Below are 9,772 nucleotides of genomic sequence, written 5' to 3' on the forward strand. Positions count from 1 at the left end.
GGCAATATATGTGCATGAGTGTATATACCCATTAATCTAACTATAGTAATTATAGTTATATATATAATGTATATATAATAAATGTATTGACATATACCTTTTGGTAATGTATATTGTATATATATAAATATCCCAGAAAGTCATTAACAGAAATCCGATGTTTTCCTATATTGTTCTTGTTTTCATTGTTACAACTATTTATTTTTGTTTTACAGGAAGTTATGGGTACCAGTTTCATCGTTAGGTACTCAAAACAATAAGCTTAAAAAGCAAAACCACCCCTGTCTTTCCATTAAACTACCGCGAAGTCAGTGGCCATTAGGCCATTGCCATTAATTGTAACTTACGTTTTCTGAATATTAATTTGTTAATAAAATCCCCCTAGATTCTATAAGCATTATTTGATTGTATGCATTTCTATTTTTTGGTTGCATCCTGTGAGGATAACGTGCCACAGGGGACAAGAAGCCCATGAAGATACAATGGCTGCCCATGGTTAAGTGTTTTTAGAAAATGAAGCAGGAAGGTGAAAAGTCAGCAGATTAAATTAGTACATGTCTGAAGTGGAAAGCCAGATTCAATCATAACATTCAAAGTCCAGTTGAGAGCCAGAGGCTGAGCTTGCTTGAAGTCACTTTCTGAAGGAAATCTGAGAAGGAAACATCTCTGTCCAAATGAGCTGGAAAAAATGCTGGCTGCATATACTCTCAGTTTGACTTTTTCAAGCACAGAAAACAGCAACATTATACATAACAAACAGCACTTGTCTCCCTCACAGAAAGTAAGGGTTGGCTGGCAGCCAAAGGCAGTCTTGCTGTGAAAATAGATTAAAGAAAACCAAATACAGTATTGCAACATAGGGAGGAAAGAAAAGAGGAAGAGTAAAACTGTGAGAAGACAAAGGAGAAAGCAAATAGAAAGAGGATGACAAAAGAATGGGTGAAAAATGAATGAATAGCTTAGCTAAAACTATCCATCTAATTTTATTGGCCTTCCATTGATTGCAGACACATAGAGGGATTTTATTAGGGACTTGTGTAAACAGAGGACGGAACACAGGATTCACAAACCTATAAATTAGTCTTGGTTCTAATGTGGCTGAGGCCTCTGTTTCACCTTATCTCTCTGGGCTTAAGTGTACTTATTTATAAACAATAAATAAACCAAGACAAAGGATTATTTCAGGAAGATGAGTCATACGGACCCTTCAAATTATGAGACCTGAGAGATGGTGAAATGATGAATGCTTGTTGCATGATTTTGTAAAGTTGTGGTTGTTCAGTTCCCAATGCACTTTATCAAAATCTAAAGGTAATAAACTTCTATGCTTTATATGAAAACAATTTCTAGAAGCAGTGTGATTTTATACAATTTATTTATTAGTGAACAGGGAGCAAGGTGCAAATATCGCCCCTTGCCCTTCCAAAAAGCAATCGACCAAAACCAAAACCAAAACAAAAACCTTGTCCAATGGAGTTTTTTGAGTCTATTAACTTTTTGTTAGATTTCATTACTGCACACAGAAAGTAGCACACAGTTATTGGTAGTACACAAATTGCTTCTTCCTTTAAAAACATATTGGTTACTTACTGTACAACTAAAATGGTTAGAATGGTAAATTTTATGTATATTTTACCACAGTAAAAAAGTACACAGGGGTGTCTGGGTGGCTCAGTTGGTTAAGCGTCTAACTTTGGCTTAGGTCATGATCTCGTGGTCTGTGAGTTCGAGCCCTGCATTGGGCTCTGGGCTGACAGCTCAGAGCCTGGAACTTGCTTCAGATTCTGGGTCTCCATCTTTCTCTGCCCCTTCCTTGCTCGCAATCTCTCTCTCTCTCTCTCTCTCTCTCTCTCTCAAAAATAAATACATGTTCAAATTTTTTTTAAAGTACACAACAATATATGTAAAGAAGGAAGATGTTAATGAAAAGCATCAAAGATACGTTATTCACTTATCTGAGTCAGGTGGTATAAGATTGTGAGAGAGCATGCTAGTGTTCTCCAAAATATTACTTTTACAGGTTAAGTATATTCACTAAATCTTAAACATTTCTTTGAGCAACGCTCAATGCAACAGAATTGCTTAGTTAGCTTTAAAAAATACAGATGCCCAGACATCAATCTCAAAGTTTCATTGCTGTTGCTTAGTGGTAGGGCGTATGTGATTGGATCATGCAATTCTAATGTGCAGCCAGTGTTGAGAGCATCGCTTAGGTTGTAAAATCCGTGAAGACAGGAACTGCATTTGTCATATCCACAACTGTTTCCTTAGTATATTGTCTGGCCAACTAAAATATCTATGGGCTGAATGAAATATTGAATAAACAAATGACCTCTTAGTGTATTTAACCTCTATATTTACCCTGTATTAGATTTACTTTGAAGCTGAAAGAGCCATGCGGATTCCATAAAATCAGCCAGAAAACATAAAAGTAGATTAAATAAGCAAAAATTCAATTATCTCTTCTTCTCTATTACCCTACCATCACTACCTTAGGACTACAAATATTAAAAGTTTCACACAATCTTGGGACGTCTGGGTGGCTCAGTCACTTAAGCTTCCAACTTCGGCTCAGGTCATGATCCCGCAGTCCATGAGTTCGAGGCCCACGTCAGGCTCTGTGCTGACAGCTCAGAGCCTGGAGCCTGTTTCTGATTCTGGGTCTCCCTCTCTCTGCCCCTCCCCTGTTCACTTTCTGTCTCCCTCTCTCTCTCAAAAGCAAATAAAACATTAAAAAAAAAGTTTCACACAATCTTTCAACCATTCTCTATTGTCATACAAATATATACAATTAAATACAAATATGTACAAAGTTTGTTTCTTGTTGTGTTGTGTTTTGTTTTGTTTTTAGTTCTACCACCCTGTTCTCCAGCCAGATGGAATGAAAATGTTCACAATGCTGTACACTTTTCTTCGCTTAAACTTTCCTCAATATCACACCATAAAGGACTAGTTCATTCTTTAGTACACAAGTAAATAATATTCTAATATGTGTTTCCTAAGCCATTTAATGACACTACCTCCATTCACTTGGCTTCATTTCTTCACACACTTGGCACACACTTCAATAGTTTAGCTCCTACCATAACAGAGAAGCCAATGTCAAATTTTCAACTGCATCATTTTCCAGTTATGTGTAAGATTTGACCACATCTTCACTCCTTCCTTAGTGCAGCTTTTTTCATTTGACCTCTAGGCTACCACTCTCCCTCATTTTCCTACTTGATTGTCTCAGTGAACTTTGTGGATAGTTCTTCATCTAATCCAACTGTAAGGTTTAAACTAAGATCCAAAGACTTTTCTCTTTTATATACACCCATTCTCTTATTTCATCTAGTACCAGGGTTTTTCAGACTAGCTATATTATGACAGCTCCAGATTTTTGTATTCTGGGCTGAAGTTCTGTATAAATTACAGACCAATGTAGCTAGGTAGTCTGCTGATATCTCCAATTTTCCATCTCATAAGCATCTCATACTTCGTGTGCCCTGAATAGAAATTTTGACTCTTTGCTTAATTTCCCCTTATATTTCCTGGTTCAGTAAGTGGCAATTCTATTCTTTGAGTTCTTAGGCTGAAACCCCTTAGGTTATCCTTGAATTTCTACTTCCTGTCACACTCTGAAACATTTTATTGGCCAATTCTCTTTATTTAGAAACATATCCAAAATACAACCACTTGTCACCATTTCCTAGTCAAAGACAACACCATTTTTCTTCTGGAAGATGGCTATAGCACCCCAACTGTTTTCCCTGCTCCTCTCTTGGTCTTCTACATATTTTCTATATGTACCAGCAAGAGTGATCTTTTGAAAATATTAATCAGGTCATATCATCCTGTTTGTGCCCCAAGTTCTTAAGGGGTCTCCCATTTTATCTGAAATCTCATTTTTCTTCACTCACTCCAATGCTGGCCCTACATTACGTGCGATTCCCCAGTCTCCCTGCTTCCCCACACCTTCCTCCACAACACACACACCATTACTCTTCAGACTTCATTTTCTACCATTTTCACTGTCAGTTCCTCTGTCCCAGTACTTTATCCCTACTATGCTTCTTTGAACACACCAAACATTCTAGTTTTTTGAGTATTTACACTTACTCCTAACAGCTTGAGCAGTATTTGTGTAGACATGTGCATGGCCTGCTCTGTCATTTCATTTAGGTCTCTGCTTAAACATCACCTAACCAAAGAGGTCTTCTCTGATTATTCTAAGTCAAGTAATCTGATCAGAACTTGCCACACTTTACCTAGCTTCATTTCTTCCAATGATCAATATTTTCCCATCATAAGGTGTTGTATGTCACATACATATTTCCTTAAATATTGGTACTTTAAAAAGTGGAATACATTTATAGAAATAGAATCATGTGGTCAAATCTCTCAGAAAATATCAGATTTTTCCCCAAAATATTATAGATTTCCACATGGCAAACAGTATTATATATTTAGCAGTGTTATTACCAATACTAGAGGAATCTTGCTTGTTTATCTTCTTTTCTTGAGGTGATTTTGAAATACATATACAAATTCTTTAATGTTTGTATTTTAAAATGTGGAAATTCTCTCCCCGTGAATATGGACTGACCTTAAAAACTTCTAAATAATAGAATAAAGCAGAAATGACTAGATGCACCTTTACTTATGGATATATATGTATATGTGTATACATGACTGTACATATACAAACAAAAATTCTTATAAACAGTAATAGCTTAATATTGTTATAACAGTGCCCAGTATTTAAAAATAGATAATACTTAAAATTTATTTTAATTTCCATTAAATTTTTTTTTTTTGCTTATTTATTTTGAGACACAGAGCAGAGAAGGGACACACAGAGAGAGAGAGAGAGAGAGAGAGGATCTCTCAGGAAAACTCCATGCTGACAACACAGAGCCCAATGTGGGGCTCAAACTCATGAGCCATGAAATCATGACTTGAGCCAAAACCAAGAGTCGACACTTAACCAACTGAGCCACCCAGGCACCCCTTAATTTCAGTGTTTGTACAGTTTATTTTTATTATTCTTTTATCATATACCTATAGAATTATTTTAATACTCATGACTTAAAATGACTTGGGGTTTGTAAATATTTTTAATCTTGTTTAATGTGTCTATTTTGATCCCTTGCAATCCAATGTAGTTTTGAATGTAGTTCAAGTTATCCAAATTGTTTTAAAGTAAACGTTTAGGGTGAAGAGCTAACATGGTGGAGTAGTAGGAGGACCCTCGGCTTGCTTCGTCCCCCAAACACAGCCAGATAAATATCAAATCATTCTGAATACCCAAGAAATCAATCTGAGAACTGACACAATAAACCACACAACTAGAGGGAGAGAAGAGGCCACACTGTGGAAGGTAGAAAGTTCGGAGACATGGTTTGGGGGAGAAAAGGATCACAGGTGAGGCAGAGGGGAGGGAACCCTGTTCATGGAGAAGTGAGAGGGAGAGGGAAGGAAAAGTGCACAGCAGATCACGCAAGGAAAACATTTCCCCAAAGCTACGCCCTGGGAAAATGAAAGGTGCTGATTTCCAGGAGGTTTTACAATGAGTGGAGCTCAAAGACTGGAGTTTTAGAGGCTTATCGCATGCCTGGTGTGGAGCGCGAAGGTGTTGCAGTATTCCTGTGGAGAAGTAGGGCAAATAGCCTGCGGCTGATGGCAGGCTCTGAGGATCCCCTGGGATACATTGGAAGATACGGTTCCCCCTTCTTGGAGCACATCCGGGAGAGGTGGCATTGACTCTCTGGGGATAAAAGAGCTGGTAGGAGCCATTACCCTCCCCCACCCCTCAGCATAGGCACAAAGACACCTATGGAGGGCCGCTTACCTGGACACTGACATTTTGTTCACTTTACTCCAAACTCCAATGCCCTTGCGCTTGGATGCTACTGACCTCCTGAAACAAACTTGCAACAGACCCAGCATGGTGAAACCCTCCCCCAGAGGATCAGCACGCATCCTTGCCATACCAGGTCCCTAAAGTGTGGAGTTTTAACACTCAGCCAGTATCTATGGGATGGACCCCAAAGGGCACTGCACTGCTGGGTAGAGAGATGGCATGAGCACGACAAGGTGAAGGCAGCGAGCAGAAGGATGCATGGGACACACAGGCAAGATTGTTCGGTATTCTGGGAGGGCTTCCCAGACAGTTGCAGGGAACTCCCGTCTCTGGGAAGGAAGAGGGGACTGGTACCATTTTCCTCCCCAGCCCCTTCACATAAACTGACTTCAGTAGTAAGCAGCACAGAGAAACAGTGGTGGCTTAAACCACTTTCACCAAGCTCCTGCCCCCTATATTTGTTTGTCCTGCTTGTCTCAGGCAGTGTGCCTGAGAACCAGAGCAGCAGGTCTCTCCCCAAGTGGACCCAACACAAATCCCCCGTATGCACCATGTGTACTGACCACAGAGTTCTGCAAATCTTCAGCTCTAGTAGAAATTACCTCGGGTCTCTTTTTACAAGCAGACCAGAATACACCTAGTTAAAACTGGCCACACTCTGGCCAAGGTCCAAACATTCCCCACTGTAGGCAAGGAGAGACTCTGCAGAGGACTGACCTGAGGGAAAGAGCAGCCAAAACACAGCAGCAGAGTGCACAGAGCATACACCAGAGACACTTCCTGGAGGGCTAGCACCTGGACAATATATGACTTCTTAATAAAGCCATTAATTACTCTCAGGAGCAAAAAAACCTAACAGTCTTTCCTAACACACAGAGGACAGAGACTTAGACAAAATACCAAGATGCAGGAGCTCATCCTAAAAGAAAAAAAAAAAAAAACAAGAAAAGGTCACGGCCAGGATATCTAATCGAAACAGCTATAAAAAATATTCATGGGAGCACCTGGGTGGCTTAGTCAGTTAAGCATCTGACTTCAGCTCAGGCCTTGATCTCATAATTCGTGAGTTTGAGCAATGCTTTGTACTCTGTGCTGACAGCTCAGAGCCTGGAGTCTGCTTTGAATTCTGTGGCTCACTCTCTCTGCTCCTCCCCTACTCACACTCTGTCTCTCTGTCTCTCAAAAATTAATAAACATTTTGAAAGAATGCATGATCCAGATTTAAAGCAACAATAATAAGTAGAGTAGCTGGGCTTGAAAAAAAAGCACAGAAGACATCAAGGAATCCCTTACCACAGAGATAAAAACTAGTCAGGCCAAAATGAAAAATGCAGTGACTGAGATTTAAAATCCCCTGGATGTAATGACCACAAGAGTGGAGAAACAGAGGAATGAATAAGTGATCTAGAAGATACAATTATGGAAAATATAAAGCTTAAAAAAGAGGAAAAGAAAATATTAGATCATGAATGTAGACCTAGGGAACTCAGTGACCCCATAAAGAATAATAACATTAATATCATTGTAGTCCCAGAAACAGAAGAGAACAGGAAAAGGGGAGAAAGTTTATTTGAGGAAATTATAGCTGAAAACTTCAGTAATCTGCGGAAGAAAACAGACATCCAAATCCAGGAGGCACAGAGAACTCCCATCAAAATCAACAAAAGCAGGCCAACATCAAGACATATCACAGCTAAATTTGCAAAATATAGAGTAAAGCAAAAATCCTAAAAGCAGCAGGACAAAAGAAATCCCTAAATTAAAACAGAAGACAAATAAAGTTAGCAATAGATCTTTCCACAGAAACTTGGAGGGACAGAAGGGAGTGACATGATATATCTAATGTGCTGAATGGGGAATATAGGTAGCCAAGAATACTCTATCCAGCAAAGCTTTCATTCAGAATAGAAGGAGAGATAAAGAGTTTGCCAGACAAACAAAAACTAAAGGGATTCATGACCACTAAACCAGGAAATATTAAATATAGGAATATTCATATAGGAAATATTAAAGAGGACTCTTTGAGTGGGAAAGAAAGAACAAAAGTAACAAAGACTAGAAAGGAGCAGAGAAAAATCTCCAAAAACAATGACAAAACAAGTAATAAAATTGCACTAAATTCATATCTATGAATAATTACTCTGGATATAAATGGGCTAAATGCTCCAATCAAAAGACATAGGGTAACAGAATGGATAAAAGACAAGACCCATCTACATGCTGTCTACAAGAGACTCATTTTAGACATAAAGTCACAGCAAGATTGAAAATGAGGGGATGGAGAAATATTTATCATGCAAATGGATGCAAAAAGAAAGCCAGAGTAGCAATATGTATATCAAACAAACTAGATTTTAAACCAAAGACTGTAACAAGAGATGAAGAAGGACACTATATCATATTAAAGGGGTCCATCCAACAAGAAGATTGAATAATGTAAATATTTATACCTTCAACTTGGAGGTACCCAAATATATAAAACAATAACAAACATAAAAGAACTCATTGATCAAAATACAATAATAGCAGGGTACTTAACACCCCACTTACAGTAAGGGACACATAATCTAAACAAAATAATCTACAAGGAAACAATGACTTTGAAACACTGTACCAGATGGACTTCACAGATATATTCAGAACATTTCATCCTAAAGCCACAGAATGCACATTCTTTTCAAGTGCACATGGGGCATTCTCCAGAATAGATCACGTACTAGGTCACAAATCAGGTCACAACCAGTACAAGGAGACTGAGATCATAACAAGCATATTTTCCAATCACAATGCTGTGAAACTTGAAATCAACAAGAAAACAATTTGGAAGGACCACGAATACATGGAGCTTAAGCAACATGCTACTAAGGAATGAATGGGTCAACAAGGAAATTAAAAAAAAAAGATAGATCAAACACATGGAAACAAATTAAAATGTAAATATGATGGTCCAAAATCTTTGGGATGCAGCCAAAGCACCCAAAGAGGGAAATAAATAGCAATACAGGCCTACCTCTAGAAGCAAGAAAACCCCCACCCAAATACACAATGAGCTAGGAAAAAAAAAAAAAAAATTGAAGCCCAAAACCAGCAGAAGAAGGGAAATAATAAAGATTAGAGAATAAATAATATAGAAACAATACACAATAGAACAGATCAATGAAACCAGGAACTGGTTCTTTGAAAAAGATAATGAAATTGATAAACCCCTAACCAGACTTATCAAAAAGAGAAAGGACACAAAAGCACAGATGAAAGAGGAGAGATCAAAACCAACACCACAGAAATACAATTATAAGAGAATATTATGAAAATTATATGCCAACAAATTGGGCAATCTGGAAGAAATGGAAACATTTCTAAAAATGTTTTTACTACCAAAAGTGAAATAGGAGGAAAAAGAAATCTTGAGCAGACTGATAACAAACAAACAAACTGAATCAAAAAAAAAAAAAAAAATCTCACAATAAACAAAAGCCCAGGGTCAGATGGCTTCCCAGGGGAATTCTACCAAACATTAAAGAAAAGTTAAGACCTATCCTTCTCAAACTGTTTCAAAAAATAGGAATGGAGGTTAAACTTCCAAACAAATTCTGTAAAGCCAGCATTACCTTGATTCCAAAACCAGATAAAGACTCCACTAAAAAAGAGAACTACAGGCAATATTCCTGATAAACATTGATGAAAAAATTCTCAAAAAATACTATCATATTGAAATATTGAATCCCGACAGGACCTGGTGCAAGATGGCGGCTTAGGAGGACGCTGGGCTCACCGCACGTCCTGCTGATCACTTAGATTCCACCTACACCTGCCTAAATAACCCAGAAAACCGCCAGAGGATTAGCAGAACGAGGCGCCGGAGCCAAACGCAGACGAGAGGCCCACGGAAGAGGGTAGGAAGGGCGGCTAGGTGGTGCGCGCTCCACG

This window comes from Felis catus, chromosome B1 (genome assembly GCF_018350175.1).
Source record: "Felis catus isolate Fca126 chromosome B1, F.catus_Fca126_mat1.0, whole genome shotgun sequence".
Classification (NCBI taxonomy): domain Eukaryota; kingdom Metazoa; phylum Chordata; class Mammalia; order Carnivora; family Felidae; genus Felis; species Felis catus.